This window comes from Schistocerca piceifrons, chromosome 3 (genome assembly GCF_021461385.2).
Source record: "Schistocerca piceifrons isolate TAMUIC-IGC-003096 chromosome 3, iqSchPice1.1, whole genome shotgun sequence".
Lineage (NCBI taxonomy): Eukaryota > Metazoa > Arthropoda > Insecta > Orthoptera > Acrididae > Schistocerca > Schistocerca piceifrons.
Window position 1 is genome coordinate 144,001,518 of NC_060140.1, and position 15,728 is coordinate 144,017,245.

At 38.6% G+C, this 15,728-nt stretch overlaps 1 protein-coding gene across 2 annotated transcripts in view; it reads right to left on the bottom strand.

The window, feature by feature from the left end:
• Positions 1 to 15,728, bottom strand: part of LOC124787837 (nicotinamide/nicotinic acid mononucleotide adenylyltransferase 1) — a 111,362-nt gene that overhangs the window by 29,837 nt on the left and 65,797 nt on the right. The window lies entirely within an intron of this gene.

The window sequence follows — 15,728 nt, forward strand, 5'->3', positions numbered from 1 at the left end:
TCACATTAAACAGACTTCACAATCAAACTAAGCATGCCAACTGACAGCTCTATAATACTTTTTAAATAATAATATTTCAAACAATTTTGGAAAAAAACACAAAATCACTCTACTGTTTACAAGACTAATAGCAATAATTTAATTATACAGCCAATCACTTATTCTGCCCAGAGCTTCAAATTTCACAGCTGCAACTGTTATTACTCCAAGCCCCTTACTCTGTGATACCAGAATGTTCATATAAAGTATATTTTTTTCTTGTCTCTTTACGTCACAGTAGTAAATATTGACAAAATAACATATCACCTACAAATAATTACACACATTTAAGTTAGGGAAAAATTCTAAAATTTTGTAACAGTCTTCAGTTATGCTTGATGACAGCTTCTTGTGCAAGGAACAGTCTTCAGCTATAGCAGCATACTGACATATCAGGAAGATAAAAACACAACAAAATATCTTCATTCAGTGAGCACTATAGTTTCACAGCCCCTTCAAAATTGTTATATTATATTATATTAAATTCGTTTTTGATCATTCCCATTAGCTATATCTCATCTAATGTATGCCTCAGAGGTATGGTTCATAAAGCTTATAACTATCATCAGTGACAAAAGCATGTTGAATGGACCTAATTCAAGACCATAAAGCTTATTTTTAAGTATAGAGAACAAAGTTCAAATACGACAATAATGGCAGGCGCATGAAAACATCTGCCAGTTTTGGTTATTACAAAGAAGGCAATGATACTCAGATTGAAGATGAGTAAGGTAAAAGTCTCTAACAAGAGGATTGTGTATCAAAGCAAAACACAGTTGAGAAAACTAATAAATTATGGGACAGAATTACTGGCCATACTTACCCTCAGTAGGCAAAATTTGTAGTACTGTCGATAAACAAAAATAAAAGTAAAAAGTGAGGCACTTCCTACCTTTTGGAACTAATAGTTCCTTCCTTGGGTCAGAGGGAGGTATCTACATCTATATTAAGCAAGACACCATGCAAGGGATGGAAGTGGGTACGTTGTACCACTGTTAGTCCTTCCCTTTACTGTCCTTGTTGCAAACGGAGCAAGGGAAAAATAATTATCTATATGCTTCTGTATAGTCCTTGATTTCTTCTATCATATTTCTGTGATCCTTACATGTGATGTATTCTGATGGCAGTAGGACTGTTCTGCAATCTGTTGAAAATGCTGGTTCTCTAAACTTTCTCCAAAGTGTTACGTGGAAAGAATATCTTCTTCTCTCCAGGAATTCACACTTGAGCTCACAGAGAATTTTTTTTAATACGAGTTGATTGAACCTACTGGTAACAAATGGGAAAGTTTAAAATGAAGAGCAGGTTGCTCAACACCTAGACAAGTGCATAACCCTCGCCTTCTACAGGAAGGAAATATTAATTTTGAAAGCTAGGAAGTGCCTCACTTTCACTTTCATGTGTGTTTATCAGTAGTGCTATATAGATTTTGTCTCCTTGCCAGCAGTTCTGACTCATAATTTATTAAGAGCACAACGTGTGCAGATTATAGCACATAATGCCCATGCTGAATTGTCCAAATGTGAACACACCGTTCAATAACTAATGCAGATGTGGGAAAACTAGCACAAATCTAAATTTCATAAGAAATTATTTCTGGCATAAAGCTAACTAATTTTAATCAGATCAGTGCATCATCATTGGAAAAAAAGGAAGAAGATTAGGATGTAATACTCCATCATGATTATTAATCGTGTTACACAAGTTTGGAGTAGATAAGGAAATCAGCTGTATACTTCCCAAAAGAACCATAGCAGCGTTTGACTCAACTGATTTAGAGATACCATGGCAAACCTAAATCTTGATGACTTAATGAGAATTTGAACACCGTTCCTCCCAAATGGACAGCATCCTAAAACCCTTCCCATCTTACTTTGTACCATGCTGACAGGAGCAAGTGTCCAAACTATAACTATTTTACTCATACCTCCTACTATCATTCAAGAAATTTCCTGCAGGATGGGCAAAGAATACCAAATAGGACATTACTATAGAAAACCAAGAAAATTTTTACAGTACACGAGAAATTACACACTTGTAGCAGTATGAATGTCTTGGACAGAATAATGGGCAAAAAATTACTCATCTGGTAATTCTTTCAGAAAAGTTCACATATGTGACCAGTATTCTGAAAAGGTTATCAGACTAAGTTTTCAAACACACCATCTTTTTCACGGACTTTATTCGTGAATATTTCAGAGCTGCTGACATTAAGATAGTCCTGCAAACAGAGACTGAACATATTGTAGACAGACTGATGCCACATATCCATAATGGCTCAAATACGAAGGTTAGCCATTAATGCATCTTACAGAACTGCACAGGGAAAATGGTACCCGTTTTGTACCAAGTATGACAAACTCAAGGCTGAATTAATTGCAGGGTTGCCACCTCACAAGAAGGGTGGGTGCAACAAGCCCAAATGCAAGAAGATATGTGACAGAAAACTGAGATAAGCACTTAAGCAGTAAAGCCAACACAGACACTGTACCTGATAACATACACTGTAACGTAGCCATCATCCAGCCTAACAGTGTCTCAGGCTGAAATGCCATTGGACACCACCACAGATCAGGCCGGTACGATACAAGATCCAATAATGCCAACATCAACCAACAGTGGCAATGCCGTGCAACAGTGCTTTGTCATCAGTGGTGATTCATTCAGAGTACGACTGTCTCACAGATGAGGTCGATGATCTGAGTAAACAGATTAGTGAACTGCTGCCTTGTCACAACTGCAGCAATGACGGGGATCATGTAGTCATTCTTCTATGAACTCCTTGGCCAAAAGGGGTGCAGAGCAGCTGCCTTCTGTTTGTTGGTAGCACATGAAGGTTGGAGATCTGGTATGCAAGTGTACCTCACCTTGTTATTGTCCAAACGCCAGCGGCAGTCAGATGGAGGCATATCCGATTGCTGATTGCAGTCTCAGCATCTCTTTACCAGTGATTGGAAGACGGGAAAAAATGTACTATGGACACTGCTTCAGACTTTTGTATTTAACCACATAATTTACTGTACAACTGCTGGTCAATGATCATGTTCTGCCTCTTTGCGGCAAACTATTCATCCGTTAGTGACATATGGCAGTCAACATATTGAGTTGGACTTGTGACTGTGCCGTGCCTTCCCCTTGAATTTCACCGTCCATGATGTCATAGAACCCATAATTGGAACGGACTTCCTGGCACATTATCGTCCACTACCAGATGTGGTGAATGCAAGACTCGCCAACAGAAACACGGGCCTTACCAACTCAGGGCAGATATATACAGCACCGACATCATCTAGGTGGCAAGTTGGAAATACACCAAGCTGCTTGAACAGTTTCCATCTGTAACACATGTGCTCCGAGAGGGGCATGTCACAATACTATTCATTACATCAAAACTACTGATGGTCCACCAGTTTCATGCAGACGTAGGCAATTAGCTTCTGGCTGTAGGCAATTAATTTCTGGCTATGTGGCTATTGCAAAGGCAGGTCTTCTAGCAATCCAGTGTCATCACATCTCCAACTAATACCAGAGAAGTGGGTGCGTAGTGCCCCTGTGGCGATTATGTGCACTTAATGCAAGGACAGAGCCAGACAGATATCCAGTACCCTTTTAAGAGATTATTACTATGCTCTGTGTGGCACAGCTGTGTTTAGTGTGCTAGACAGTGCAAAGGCCATCACACAAATTCCTGTGGCAGATGACGACATCCTGAAAACAGCCACAATCATGCCATTTGGTCGACAGAACATGCACAGTCTTGGCAAAGGTTTATTGACACCCTTCTGAAAGGATATTCATTCTGTTTTGCCAACGTAGATGACATCCTTGTCTTTTCAACCACTACAGAAGAGCACACGCAACACTTGGTGGAAGTCTTTAAGCACTTAGAACAACATGGTGTGGTACTGAACACTGCTAAGTTTGTATGAAGCCAACTACAGAGTATCTTTTTGGGTCATCTGATTTCATCAACAGGATCACTACTGCCTCCTGAAAAAGTAGAAGCCATAATGAAGATTTCATGGCCTGAAACCTACACTGTTTCTTAGAAATACTAAATTTTTTTCTTGCGTCATCCGCCCCACTCAGCCATGTTGAAAGAATAGCCAACTGCAACACTTTCTAGACCTAAAACTAAAGAAAATTCTCCACTCTAATTGACAAGACGTGATGAACCATGACTTTGAAGCAGCAAAGCAAAGCATAGCAAATACCACTCTTCATTCGATGCATTGTGGTAGATGCTTGCCAGACTGCTATTGGTGCAGCATTGTAACAGCTAGCTGATGGTGCTTGGCAACTACTCGCCTTCTTTTCACACATGTTCTTACCTTCACAGCAAAAATGGAATGCTTACAATTGTGAACCTCTTGTTGTTTATGAATTGATTAAATACATTGCCCCCCCCCCCCCCCCCCCCCCACACTGGACCTTTGTGAGTAGCTGCATTTTAATTATAACCACCTAGTAGTTATTAGGACAGTTAACATCAATTATTATGTTTAGTTTGCCTTAAAGAAGGAAGACATCTCACATGCAGAAAACAGTAATATTAACTAGAGGGCGATGAGTAGTACCAATACTTTAGCATCTGTTATGATGACAAAGGTCATGAACTTAGAATAAGTAACATATTTTAAATTATGTCGGTGCAAGTTACACCTTCTTATGTCAGGGTACTTAGAGCATATTAACTAATGTTTAGGGACTATGTGGAAATATTGTAGCTCTGGTATAACACTGTACAAAAGAAATAATAAAGAAATGTTACAAAATTATGATATCATGCACATGTTTGTATGGTAGCAAAAAGTCACAGTAAAAATGTAGGATCCTGAAAATCATAAAGAAATTTCTTACGCGACATTGCGGATGTAAGGGACTGCACCAAACATGGCACAGTGTTCACCACAGTGAAAGCACAGACGACAAAAATGGAATAAAGCCAAAATTAGTGTAAGCAGAGCCATATGTAAGGCAGTCATTCAATGAACTTAAAAGTAAAATTCTACCTACCGATCTAACAGAACACCCTAAGACGTTTTACACAAAATGTATTCACAATTGCAAATATGGTCTACCATCAGCTGTATAATAAATGACGACAATGAAAATTTGTGCCAGACTGGGATTCAATCCTGGATTACCCACTTATTGCAAATGGTCACCTTACCATTTGGTTATCGGAGCACAACTCTCAGCCAGACCCAAGCTTCCATATATTGACAACCATGTGTGTACAACCTGTACTCTTATATCCATTATGTATATTCCCATACTGGGGAGACATTTTACTTGACAGTTGCTTGTCAGCGGAAAGTACGATATTGCAGTGCCTGTGGTATTCCGAATTATAATGTAATGCTCCTTCGAACATGGATGCACAAGGAACATACTGAATAACACCGGCATTGCAATATTGTATTCTATGAAGCTCTGGTCTTATATTAAACCAGTAAACACATCGAAACCTTCTGCTGGTGGTGACCATAACGGTATAGAAACAAAGGATGACAGAGAGGAGGCTGAAATACTGAATTCCTTTTTGCAAAATTGTTTCACCAAGAAAGCTTGTACCAAGGTTCCTACTTCAACAAACACCGAAATTAGACATATCACAAAAAGTGATTTTTTTGGGGGGGAGATAGAAAATCAAATTCATTTAACAAAAGAACTGATGGGGTACCTAAACAATTCTAAATAGAACTTGCTTCTATTCTAGCAACAGTCAACTGTAGGTCACTGAAGAAATGAAGCATTCCATTTATTGACAAAAAAAGGTCCAACCATTTGCATTTTCAAGAAGGGTCATTGAAAGACACACACAACTATAGGCCAATATCATGGACATCAGTCTGTTGTACACCTTTGGGCACATTTTATGATCACATATTATGACCTTTCTGGAGAATGAAAATCTCCTCTGTCACAATCAACACAGACTCTACAAAAAATGATCACATAAAACCCTGATCACTATGCTTATCTACAAGACTCAAAGGGCAGTACATACAGGTTGATGCTGTGTTTCTCGAATTCTTAAAGACATTTGATACAGTTATACAGCGATCCCTAATGAACGAAATATGAACATAGATAATATCAGACCAGTTGTATGTCTAGACTGAAGAGTTTCTAGCAAATAGAACGCAGCGTGAATAGAATGCAGAGTGCCATTCTTACTGGTGGTAAATCCTCAGACATAAAAGTAACTTCAGCCATACCCCAAGAAGGTGTTATAGAACAATTACTGTTCACATTACACAAATGATACCGTGGATAACATTGGATGCTCTGCGAGGTTGTTCACAGATGATGATGTAGTATATAGAGAAATTGCAAAGCGAAAAAATTGTAGTGACACACATGAGGACCAATAGACATTTAATCACTGGTGCAGGGCTTGACAGCTGACCCTCAACATAAACAAATTTAATGTATCACACTTAAATAGATGGAAAGATGCATTTACCACATTATTACATAACTGTCAATCGATCGGTGGAAGCAGTCACTCTACTAAATATCAAGGAGTAGGTGTATGGAGCAGTATAAAGTGAAATGACCACATAAAACTAATCATAGGAAGGGCAAATGCCAGACTGAAATTTGCTGTATGAATCCTCAGAAAGTGTAGCTCACCCATGAAGCAGGTAGCTTGCCCTTGTTCAACCAGTCACTGAATATTGTGTCAGTCTGGGACCCTTACCACATAGGACTGACAGATGAGAGGAAGGAGATCCACAGAATAGCAGCATGTCTTATCACTGGTTTGTTTAATAAGGGTGAAAGTGTCACAGAGATGCTCACCTAACTCCAGCATAAGCTGCTGCAACAGAGACTCTGTTCATCACAATGTGGTTTACTGTCAAAATTCCAAGAATGTATGTTCGTAGAAGAGTCAACCAATATATTGCTTTTTTTCCACGCATGCTTTGCCAAAAAATCACACAGATAAGACTAGAGAGGTTCGAGCTCACACAGAGGCTTGCCAACAATTGTTGTTCTGGTGCACTGTTCACAACTGGATTACAAACTGGGGAAACAAACAGGAGCACACAAAGTACCCTCTGCCACATACTACTGGATAGCTTGCAGAATACAGATATAGAATTGAAGAACACTACAGGCAACAATGGCATCAACACACTTCCCATACAGAAGATCACAGGTTGCCATTAGTTAGTTTTTGCACACCAATTAAAAGGAAGAAGCAGCACCTTACCTGTGATGAGGATGATGCGAATAATGATATCACTACCTTAACAGAGTTAAAAATCATGCCTCACAGTATCAGTGCATAGTAGAATATGGTAAAAAATACAGGATGCATACAGAGGAAATTAAAACAGGAAAGTATGCAAGAAAAATAATCATTTAACTACAGTGTTAAGATGGATGAAATGAGAGAAAAAGAGTCAAAGGGAGGAACAAAAAGTCTGAAAATGAATATGAGCATATTGTTAGGTGACTACATAGACCAAACTTTTCATTTCTACTTTCACTGTATTATCTGTATGCTCCTACTCAAAACCACAACATTCTTTCTTAAAATACAGCCAACTGGTTTTTTAACTGGTGTTTTCTAGGGGTTTCCCCCGAATGACAAATTGTCAAGACAGCAAAAAAACCTACGTCTGAAAAGTACGAAACTCATCCTTCAGCACTGCCAACATTAGGATCAAAAAACCTTTGAATGTGGATCATCACTAATTTATCTGGACTTTATCTATTCACTTTTCTAAAACTGAAACAAAGAGCATCTGATTTACTGATGGGAAGGACATACTGCTTTCGTAAGCTGTATGAGTTGCTTTTGCGCTGACGTAGTGGTGTAGCTCACTCAGAATCTACTAAATGTCAACTTTGAGAACTATAAATTAGGTAAAAAAAAATTAAAAGTGTTCAATCAGAGCACGAGTTTCTCTTGGGGGGGGGGGGGGGGGGGGGGGGAAGAGAGAGAGAGAGAGAGAGAGAGAGAGAGAGAGAAAAGGTTGTCAAAGTTTCAATACAGAAAAGAGTAACACTTACTTAGCGCACTTGGACCAATGAAAAGAGGGGTAATGTGGAATAACTTCACAATGCTATTAAAGGATTTGAGCAAATGTGCTTACAAGAGCAGTGAAGTCTTTATTCGCTTATCAAATGTGCTTATTATTATCATTTGAAATGCAGAATCATAGTACAGATGTCTTTCTTGTAATTATGTGCAGCTTTTTATAAATCCTCTTCTCAATGAGTTATCATTTTTATGTCTTCAGCTTCTTATATGCTCACTATTATAGCCCATTTTATTAATATGACCTGCATGGACAAGTATACACATGTTTTATTGTATATAATTCATTAGTTACCTTTTCCAAACACATCAAGGGTAAGAATGACTCTCCCTTGTTCTGTTCTCTCAATAAATATATTACTGTAATGGTTTTATATAATCATATTGGTTATGGCTAACTTTTATTCTATGATCTGTGGAAAAACAAAGTAACACACCTGCTATCCTTAGATGTTGTGGTAAAAGAGACTATTAAGATTATATACAAAAGATACTTTTTCTGGTCATAAATGCTATTTATAAATATCATCATTTACAGAGTCTATGTTGGCGTCATGTCAATAGTTTTATTTCTTAAAATACACCATCTCGTCAGTGGATGTTTCCAACTTAAGTGTCTTGCTAAATTTTCTGCATATTGCATAATTCAAAAATGAAATGTCATGTGGCTAGGGCCTCCCATTGGGTAGACCGGTCGCCTGGTGCAAGTCTTTTGAGGTGATGCCACTTTGGCAACTTACGTATCGACGGAGATGAGATTATGATGATGATGAAGACAACACACCACAACATCCAGTCCCTGAGTGGAGAAAATCTCCGACACAGCCGGGAATCGAACACGGCCCCTTAGCATGGCATTCTGTCGTGCTGACCACTCAGCTATCGAGGTGGACTGCACAATTCAAAATCCCAATGCACTGCTGGCCACCTGCCTAATTACACACCCGTTCACTAACCCCAACTGGAATCCGGTATTTGGGAAGAGTAAAAAACCATTTCTGGAAGATCTAAAAAGGTCCAAATCATTTCTCGCTTTCTGTAACCTGACCACAATATTAAGGAGATGGGGAATTTTTTTAAAGTGATTATTAGCCTGATTCTGCAACCACTTTGCTACTAACATTCCAATCATTACCACAAGTCCTGCCATAATTTTAAATTTAGACACAATACATTAAGATGAAGTAACTGATACTGTCTCTTGGCTGTTATTCTCTCTTACAGTCAATTAATTAATTGCTGGAGTTTATACTCTTCTATTGCGCTGTTCCTTTTGCACATTTGATTTAAAAAATTACCATTTTCCTCCATTCGGTCAATTATTGTTGTTGCAAAAAACTTGGCATTTAACTATTCTGATTTACACTTATTAAAATATTCTGGACTATTATGTCATGGTCAGGTGAATTTCTTGTCAAAACCCAACATTTTGTCCTTGTCTGAAGAGGAAATCTTCAAGGGGGATTGTAGCTTTTTCGAAGATATGATGCACCTCTTGCTTGTTACAGACCTGTCGGTGCACTAGTCAGTAGCGAGCCAATGTGTGCATCACTACAGCTCCTCTTGAAAATGTCCTACAAAGACGAGGATGAAAGATTGGGTTTCAACAACAAATTCATCCAACGATGGCATAACAATCCAAAATATTTTAAGACGTGTCACATTTTCAGATGTCAAAGTTTATATTTTCACATTTAGCTTGTATTAGAACTTGGTTCCTCAGAATCCCCCCCCCCCCCCCCCCCCCATCAATAACTTTACACAGTATCCACCACTTTTTCCCAGTAAATGTTACATAGCTTCAGTCACCATCCTACAAGCCATACATGGCATCCTACCCTCCTCCCTCACTTCCCAATTAATCTAAGACAAAACAAGCGTCTCAAGCCCAATTATATCCACCCATCCCACTCATGTTCGAATAAGTGCACCATAATTTCCTCCTCCTTTCCAGTCACCTCTTACATCATTGTCAATACTGAAAAGAGCAAATAAGGAAAGAACACACAATTGTGTGTCTATCATTCATAGCTGAATAGGCTTTGAGGTCTTTGTTAATTTTTATAAAGGTACAGCTATTAATTACCTGGAATATCAAACAAACATTACTGTTGCGTATTTTGTTTAGTATGTACTACACAGAAATTTATTTTGGTATTTGTGACTTCTTAATACATATTTCACGGAAGAGTAAATACACCTGTTCCCATAGTTACAGATACTGATTTTTGCCATAGTAAATACCTACTGATGGATTACCCAGCACATTACAAAAAAAAATTGCAATATGATAATTACAATGATTCACTGAGACCCATCAAATTCTAAATGCATCTGTCATGGTGTAACTAAATGTAATAGCAATGAGAAAGCTATTTAGCTCCATTATTATTCTCAAGTGCATAGCTCTTACTAAGACATACACTCCTGGAAACGGAAAAAAGAACACATTGACACCGGTGTGTCAGACCCACCATACTTGCTCCGGACACTGCGAGAGGGCTGTACAAGCAATGATCACACGCACGGCACAGCGGACACGCCAGGAACCGCGGTGTTGGCCGTCGAATGGCGCTAACTGCGCAGCATTTGTGCACCGCCGCCGTCAGTGTCAGCCAGTTTGCCGTGGCATACGGAGCTCCATCGCAGTCTTTAACACTGGTAGCATGCCGCGACAGCGTGGACGTGAACCGTATGTGCAGTTGACGGACTTCGAGTGAGGGCGTATAGTGGGCATGCGGGAGGCCGGGTGGACGTACCGCCGAATTGCTCAACACGTGGGGCGTGAGGTCTCCACAGTACATCGATGTTGTCGCCAGTGGTCGGCGGAAGGTGCACGTGCCCGTCGACCTGGGACCGGACCGCAGCGACGCACGGATGCACGCCAAGACCGTAGGATCCTACGCAGTGCCGTAGGGGACCGCACCGCCACTTCCCAGCAAATTAGGGACACTGTTGCTTCTGGGGTATTGGCGAGGACCATTCGCAACCGTCTCCATGAAGCTGGGCTACGGTCCCGCACACCGTTAGGCCGTCTTCCGCTCACGCCCCAACATCGTGCAGCCCGCCTCCAGTGGTGTCGCGACAGGCGTGAATGGAGGGACGAATGGAGACGTGTCGTCTTCAGCGATGAGAGTCGCTTCTGCCTTGGTGCCAATGTTCGTCGTATGCGTGTTTGGCGCCGTGCAGGTGAGCGCCACAATCAGGACTGCATACGACCGAGGCACACAGGGCCAACACCCGGCATCATGGTGTGGGGAGCGATCTCCTACACTGGCCGTACACCACTGGTGATCGTCGAGGGGACACTGAATAGTGCACGGTACATCCAAACCGTCATCGAACCCATCGTTCTACCATTCCTAGACCGGCAAGGGAACTTGCTGTTCCAACAGGAAAATGCACGTCCGCATGTATCTCGTGCCACCCAACGTGCTCTAGAAGGTGTAAGTCAACTACCCTGGCCAGCAAGATCTCCGGATCTGTCCCCCATTGAGCATGTTTGGGACTGGATGAAGCGTCGTCTCACGCGGTCTGCACGTCCAGCACGAACGCTGGTCCAACTGAGGCGCCAGGTGGAAATGGCATGGCAAGCCGTTCCACAGGACTACATCCAGCATCTCTACGATCGTCTCCATGGGAGAATAGCAGCCTGCATTGCTGCGGAAGGTGGATATACACTGTACTAGTGCCGACATTGTGCATGCTCTGTTGCCTGTGTCTATGTGCCTGTGGTTCTGTCAGTGTGATCATGTGATGTATCTGACCCCAGGAATGTGTCAATAAAGTTTCCCCTTCCTGGGACAATGAATTCACGGTGTTCTTATTTCTATTTCCAGGAGTGTAGTTTCCCCACCAGTGCAAAGTCTGAGAAGTATGTGGGAAGTATAAGAGTTTAAGAAACTGATGACAAAATTTACTTTTATTCACATTTTTAAACGGTGATCCACAGAATCTATTTACAAAGCTACTCAAATTGTAATTTTATTGTAGCACTGAATTAATCCTGCAATGGAGTTAAAACCCACGAACAGGTGTTCATTCACTAAGAGATCAAACTACCATAGTAAATAGGAAAGTCCTCAATACTTCTATCTAAACAAGAATTAAAATAATTCTATTGAATACTGTAAATTTATGGATAATATTTACAACTGATGAGAATATGTAGTACATTCCATGACTGAAGATATAAATAATGTATTGACATACATTTAACAACTAATTTCACAGTGTCTTATCATTAAAATATATATCTTAATATCCCATTTATGTAGCCTACACATTCTGCTGCACAAAACTGAGATAAGTGAATATAAAATAGTATTTTGTGAACAATTTTAGAACTGAATTCTATTTATTTATATATAATAAATAAAATAAGGGCACTCCTGAATGATTAACATGTTTAATCACCTTATTACATCTTTTGTTTACGAGCTTTTTTCATTTGTTGTAAAAATGCCACTTACTGTGAGACCTCCACATCATATTGTAGTAAATCATTAAAGTTGTAATTCTTTTGTTCGTAAAAACAATCTCTCAAGAGCAACTAATACCTGTGCTGTGCAACAAATATGTGAGGCATACGACACACACAAAGCATTAACTTGAAAGTTGCAGAAAATTCATTTGACTGGAGTCTCAACAATAAACGGAATAATAGTACCAATAATAAAAAATAATGTGTGTGTGTGTGTGTGTGTGTGTGTGTGTGTTTATGCACTTGCGTACCTGTACACAAATGAGAATATAAACGAAATATGAATCTCTCTAACAGAAGAAAGCTAACATGACAGTGAAATAAATATTGATGTAGGGGACAGCAGAGAGGCATACTTTTTACTAAATATTATCATACTGATGTATACATTTTACAAAAAGTATTTCAATACGACAACACAGCCGTAACTACAATCAACAGGAACTTTCTACACATGTATTGCAAAACACCACAAGTATATCATATTACTAGTATTTAACAGCACATATTCTAAATCTGGAAGACAAGTCACCTGGTGAGAATACTTGTTCTACAATTTTGACAATACACTTAATGTGAAATGTAATGTCTGGCCTCTGAGACAGGGAATTTGGCAAAATTGAGGAATGTAGCATCAGATGTAATATGTACGAGTAACATGCAAACACACTGGCAAAAATCTATTGCATTATATCTTTCATTGAGCAATTCAGTATAATGTATATGATGCTAGCCAACAAAGGATAGTACATACACTGCATTCGTTGTCTGTTGCCATTGCCGTAGAATACAACTGGGACTTTTTAAGGGTAGATAATGGTTCACAACATAGCCACCACATTATAAATTAAATTTTCTATACATTTACAATTAATAGTAGTAGAATGATACAGATGCCACCAAAAATTATAATGAATCATAAAAATGTAATAACTTTAATGGCAGCATAGCTAAATATATGTATTAGGGGGGAGGGTAGGAATTATTACACCCTTTTGTAAGATTACTGCAATAGAACATGGTGGAACACATAACTGGTTTGCAAGAGAATCAGCACAATTATGAAGTAATGGTTACACAGTTTACCAGGCAGATGCAACACAAAGAAGCAATTGATGGAGAATTTACTGATATTGATGTTTAAAGAGCTGGAGAAATATTCCATGAGGGAAGGATGTAAGAAAATAAGAGAAATGGGATAGTATTGAGTGGCAGATGAAAAGAAAGGGGAAAAAAAAAAGATTATGGTTTAATGCTCTGTCGATGATGATATAAATTAGTAATAGAGAACAATTTCAGACCGGATATGGTTGGCAAAGGAAATTGGTAGTGTCAAATTTAAAGGAATTAACCGGACATTCCCCGTAAGTTATTTAGGGAAGTCACAGAAAACCTAACTCTGGGTATATGAACTCCACTTTTGTCAAATGAGAGACCACTGCCTCAATCACTGCAACATATCGCTTCATACAAATATATAAGTGAATATAAAGAAGGGGTGTGCAAGAGGTTAAGGAGGAGGAGCTGAAGAATAGTAGTAGTAGTAGTAGTAGTAGTTTTACTACCAGCAGGAGGAGGAGGAGGAAGAGGAGGAGATGTGGCAGGATTGGGAGGAAGTAGTATTGCCTTTGTGCTTGGCAAATCTGGTTTCTTCAATTTTCATTAAAAAAAAAATCCTGTTATAAATATGACACACTACTCCAGAGACTTCATAAACATGAATTTCTAAAAGTATAATCCACATCTCCAATATAACACAGCCATTTCGAAAGTGACACTAAAGGACATTATGGATAATTAATATATATCTTTAAGAGGAGGAGGAGAACTGATCTCTTCCTTGAAGTATGTGCCTTTGATAAATATTTGAGGTCAGAGGTGACTTACCTTTATTTTTAATTAGTACAAAATGTTTTGCAATGGCAACACAATTTAATGTGTAATGAAACTGCACTGAAATTTTTATCCAATATAGCTCATTATCGCTTTGATTACCACACATGAATGTCATAGTATAACTCATTCAATTGATAAATGAATAGAAATCCCTGCATATACACAACCACATTGAAGATAAAATTAATAGAAATGCAAGTACAAAAAGTCTACAACTTGGCTCTACACATATTTCTTTGTATCAAATGGAGAAAGACAGATGGCTCATACAAAAATCACAAGAAATTTGTATTGGAAATATACAATTGAAATGGAAGACTACATCACAACAACTTCTTAAAATCTTTCAAATGTATCTCTCATTATAAAGAATATCAAGTCATTGTTATCAGAAGTTACTTAGTACTCACAATTATGGCAACAAATTAGCACAACACTTATCAGGAACACACATATTGAACTGTGCACTTCAATATTCCCTTGTTTGTAAAACACTACAAGCTGATAATGTAACTTAACAGTAAAAATTTCATGTTATGAATATTTTTCAATTGTTTGCATAAATGTACAAAAAAATTCTGTAGTAAAATACTGAAAAGTATGTCTCAAAAGAGTATCTCAATCTTCATCTAGTGAAGATAATGTGAGAATAAATTACCATCTAATAACCTTTGGAACATTATTTACAACAGAACTAATAACTATACAGTATGGTGGTTTGACAGAATTTTTTTTTTGGAAGTAGAGAGATTTTAGTGGCTCTAGGCCAATATCACAACCAGGCACAATATTAAGAAACACAACTTTTATCTGAGCCAGTTTACACACACACATATTTGTTTAATTTGGCACAGAAGTATTTGGTTTGAGCATACATTCAAAAACAGACAGCTAAACAGGGGACCAGGAAAGAAATAATTCTGCAGAAGTTTTCACATAGAACAAGAAGAACCATTCTTAATGGCTGCCAATGCAAAACGTGTGTCAAGAAACGAAAAAACAAAGTAGTTATGCTCTAACATAACTGTCATAATATCTACAAGTCTGCAATGAAGTTAATAAACTTTACTTTCTTATTGGTGAATTTTTCAGTAGTTTCCTTCTGTTGGGCCATTAAGCACATACCTTCAGTTCTCAAATTGGCTTGATTATAGCTTTTCTAATATTGCAGTGAAATGAAGTGAGAAAAGTTGTTTCACACTGTAGTCTCCTTATCACTTATTACTTTAATTCCCTCTTTAGTTATCTGAA